Source organism: Triticum aestivum, chromosome 5D, assembly GCF_018294505.1.
Source record: "Triticum aestivum cultivar Chinese Spring chromosome 5D, IWGSC CS RefSeq v2.1, whole genome shotgun sequence".
Lineage (NCBI taxonomy): Eukaryota > Viridiplantae > Streptophyta > Magnoliopsida > Poales > Poaceae > Triticum > Triticum aestivum.
In genome coordinates this window covers 423501145-423506260 of record NC_057808.1, presented here as the reverse complement: position 1 = coordinate 423506260, position 5116 = coordinate 423501145, and positions in this window count along the sequence as shown.

Here is a 5116-nt window from a genome sequence, read left to right as displayed (position 1 = left end):
CTCTGGGCCCTCTCGGTAATGCACATCACTTAAGCCTTGCAAGCATTGCAACTAATGAGTTAGTTGTGGGATGATGTATTATGGAACGAGTAAAGAGACTTGCCGGTAACGAGATTGAACTAGGTATTGAGATACCGACGATCGAATCTCGGGCAAGTAACATACCGATGACAAAGGGAACAACGTATGTTGTTATGCGGTCTGACCGATAAAGATCTTCGTAGAATATGTGGGAGCCAATATGAGCATCCAGGTTCCGCTATTGGTTATTGACCGGAGACGTGTCTCGGTCATGTCTACATAGTTCTCGAACCCGTAGGGTCCGCACGCTTAACGTTTCGATGACAGTTATATTATGAGTTTATATGTTTTGATGTACCGAAGGTTGTTCGGAGTCCCGGATGTGATCACGGACATGACGAGGAGTCTCGAAATGGTCGAGACATGAAGATTGATATATTGGATGACTATATTCGGACACCGGAATGGTTCCGGGGTTTATCGGATATATACCGGAGTACTGGGGGGTTACCGGAACCCCCCGGAGGCTATTGGGCCTCATGGGCCCAATTGGTGGAAGAGGAGAGGTGGCCAAGGGTTAGCCGCGCGCCCCTCCCCCCAAGTCCGAATTGGAAAAGGAGGGGGGGCGGCGCCCCCCTTTCCTTTCCCCCTCTCTCCTTCCCTCTCCTCTCCTAGTCCAACAAGGAAGGGAGGGAGTCCTACTCCCGGTGGGAGTAGGACTCCTCCTGGCGCGCCTCCTCTTGGCCGGCCGCACCTCCCCCCTTGCTCCTTTATATACAGGGGCAGGGGGCACCCTAGAAACAACAATTGATCGTTTGATCTTTTAGCCGTGTGCGGTGCCCCCCTCCACCATAGTCCACCTCGACAATACCGTAGCGGTGCTTAGGCGAAGCCCTGCGTCGGTAGAACATCATCATCGTCACCACACCGTCGTGCTGACGAAACTCTCCCTCAACACTCGGCTGGATCGGAGTTCGAGGGACATCATCGGGCTGAACGTGTGCTGAACTCGGAGGTGCCGTGCGTTCGGTACTTGATTGGTCGGATCGTGAAGACGTACGACTACATCAACCGCGTTGTGCTAACGCTTCCGCTTTCGGTCTACGAGGGTACGTGGACAACACTCTCCCCTCTCGTTGCTATGCATCACCATGATCTTGTGTGTGCGTAGGATTTTTTTGAAATTACTACGTTCCCCAACAGTGGTATCCGAGCCAGGTTTTATGCGTTGATGTTATATGCACGAGTAGAACACAAGTGAGTTGTGGGCGATATAAGTCATACTGCTTACCAGCATGTCATACTTTGGTTCGGTGGTATTGTTGGATGAAGCGGCCCGGACTGACATTACGCGTACGCTTACGCGAGACTGGTTCTACCGACGTGCTTTGCACACAGGTGGCTGGCGGGTGTCAGTTTCTCCAACTTTAGTTGAACCGAGTGTGGCTACGCCCGGTCCTTGCGAAGGTTAAAACAACACCAACTTGACAAACTATCGTTGTGGTTTTGATGCGTAGGTAAGAACGGTTCTTACTAAGCCCGTAGCAGCCACGTAAAATTTGCAACAACAAAGTAGAGGACGTCTAACTTGTTTTTGCAGGGCATGTTGTGCTGTGATATGGTCAAGACATGATGCTAAATTTTATTGTATGAGATGATCATGTTTTGTAACCGAGTTATCGGCAACTGGCAGGAGCCATATGGTTGTCGCTTTATTGTATGCAATGCAATCGCCCTGTAATGCTTTACTTTATCACTAAGCGGTAGCGATAGTCGTAGAAGCATAAGATTGGCGAGACGACAACGATGCTACAATGAAGATCAAGGTGTCGCGCCAGTGACGATGGTGATCATGACGGTGCTTCGGAGATGGAGATCACAAGCACAAGATGATGATGGCCATCTCATATCACTTATATTGATTGCATGTGATGTTTATCTTTTATGCATCTTATCTCGCTTTGATTGACGGTAGCATTATAAGATGATCCCTCACTAAATTATCAAAGTATAAGTGTTCTCCCTGAGTATGCACCGTTGCGAAAGTTCTTTGTGCTGAGACACCACGTGATGATCGGGTGTGATAGACTCTACGTTCAAATACAACGGGTGCAAAACGGTTGCACACGCGGAATACTTAGGTTAAGCTTGACGAGCCTAGCATATAACAGATATGGCCTCGGAATACGGAGACCGAAAGGTCGAGCGTGAATCATATAGTAGATATGATCAACATAGTGATGTTCACCGTTGAAACTACTCCATCTCACTTGATGATCGGAGATGGTTTAGTTGATATGGATCACGCGATCACTTAGAGGATTAGAGGGATGTATATCTAAGTGGGAGTTCTTAAGTAATATGATTAATTGAACTTAAATTTATCATGAACTTAGTCCTGGTAGTATTAGCATATCTATGTTGTAGATCAATAGCTCGCGTTTAGCTCCCCTGTTTTATTTTTGATATGTTCCTAGAGAAAACTAAGTTGAAAGATGTTAGTAGCAATGATGCGGATTGGATCCGTGATCTGAGGTTTATCCTCATTGCTGCACAGAAGAATTATGTCCTTGATGCACCGCTAGGTGACAAACCTATTGCAGGAGCAGATACAGATGTTATGAACGATTGGCTAGCTCAATATGATGACTACTTGATAGTTTAGTGCACCATGCTTAAACGGCTTAGAATCGGGACTTCAAATACGTTTTGAACGTCATGGACCATATGAGATGTTCCAGGAGTTGAAGTTAGTATTTCAAGCAAATACCCAAGTTGAGAGATATGAAGTCTCCAACAAGTTCTATAGCTAAAAGATGGAGGAGAATAGCTCAAGCAGTGAGCATGTGCCCAGATTGTCTGGGTACTACAATCGCTTGAATCAAGTGGGAGTTAATCTTCTAGATAAGATAGTGATTGACAGAATTCTCTAGTCACCATCACCAAGTTACTAGAACTTCGTGATGAACTATAGTATGCAAGGGATACCGTAGACAATTCCCGAGATTTTCATGATGATGAAATCAGAAATCAAGAAAGAGCATCAAGTGTTGATGATTAACAAGACCACTAGTTTCAAGAAAATGGCAAAGGGAAAGAAAGGGGACTTCATGTAGAACAGCAAGCAAGTTGCTGCTCAAGTGAAGAAGCCCAAGTTTGGACCTAAGCCTGAGACTGAGTGCTTCTACTGCAAAAGGACTGGTCACTGGAACCAGAACTACCCCAAATAATTGGCGGATAAGAAGGATGGCAAAGTGAACAAAAGTATATTTGATATACATGTTATTGATGTGTACTTTAGTAGTGTTTATAGCAACCCCTCAGTATTTGATACTGGTTTAGTTGCTAAGAGTAGTAACTTAAAACAGGAGTTGCAAAATGAACAGAGACTAGTTAAGGATGAAGTGGCGATGTGTGTTGGAAGTAGTTCCAAGATTGATATGATCATCATCGCACACTCCCTGTACTTTCGGGATTAGTGTTGAACCTAAAATAAATGTTATTTAGTGTTTGCGTTGAGCATGGATATGATTGGATCATGTTTATTGCAATACGGTTATTCATGTAAGTTAGAGAATAATTGTTGTTCTGTTTACATGAATAAAACCTTCTATGGTCATACACCCAATGAAAATGGTTTGTTGGATCTCGATCGTGGTGATACACATTTTCATAATATTGAAGCCAAAAGATGCAAAGTTAATAATGATAGTGCAACTTATTTGTGGCACTGCCGTTTAGGTCATATTGGTGTAAAGCGCATGAAGAAAATCCATGTTGATGGGCTTTTGGAATCACTTGATTATGAATCAGTTCATGCTTGCGAACCATGCCTTATGGGCAAGATGACTAAGACTCCGTTCTCTGGAACAATGGAGCGAGCAAGTGACTTTTTGGAAATAATACATACTGATGTATGCGATGAGTGTTGAGGCTCGCGGTGGGTATCGTTATTTTCTGAACTTCACAGATGATTTGAGCAGATATGGGTATATCTACTTGATGAAACATAAGTCTGAAACATTTGAAAAGTTCATATAATTTCAGAGTGAAGTGGAAAATCGTCGTAACAAGAAAATAAAGTTTCTACGATCTGATCGCGGAGACGAATATTTGAGTTATGAGTTTGGCCTTCAGTTAAAAAAAATGTGAAATAGTTTCACTACTCACGCCACCTGGAGCACCACAGTGTAATGGTGTGTCCGAACGTCATTACCGTACTTTATTAGATATGGTGCGATCTATGATGTCTCTTACCGATCTACCACTATCGTTTTGGGGTTATGCATTAGAGACAGCTACATTCACGTTAAATAGGGCACCGTCTAAATCCGTTGAGACGACACCGTATGAACTATGGTTTGGCAAGAAACCTAAGCTGTCGTTTCTTAAAGTTTGAGGTTGCAATGCTTATGTGAAAAAGGTTTCAACTTGATAAGCTCTCGGAGAAGTGCGTCTTCATAGGATACCCAAAAGAAAATGTTGGGTACACCTTCTGTTACAGATCCGAAGGCAAGATATTCGTTGCTGAGAATGGAACCTTTCTAGAGAAGGAGTTTCTCTCGAAAGAAGTGAGTGGGAGGAAAGTAAAACTTGATGAGGTAATTGTACCTTCTCCCGAATTGGAGAATAGTTCATCACAGAAATCAGTTCCAGTGATGCGTACACCAATTAGTGAGGAAGTTAATGATGATGATCATAAAACTTTGGATCAAGTTACTACAGAACTTCGTAGATCAACCAGAGCACGATCCGCACCAGAGTGGTACGGTAATCATGTACTGGAAGTCATGTTACTAGACCATGATAAACCTACGAACTATGAGGAAGCGATGATGAGCCCAGATTCCGTGAAATGGCTTGAGGCCATGAAATCTGAGATGAGATCCATGTATGAGAACAAGGTATGGACTTTGATTGACTTGCCCAATGATCGGCGAGCCATTGAGATTAAATGGATCTTCAAGAGGAAGACGGACGCTGATAGTAGTGTTACTATCTACAAAGCTAGAATTGTCGCAAAAGGTTTTCGACAAGTTCAAGGTGTTGACTACGATGAGAGTTTCTCACTCGTATCTATGCTTAAGTCTGTCCG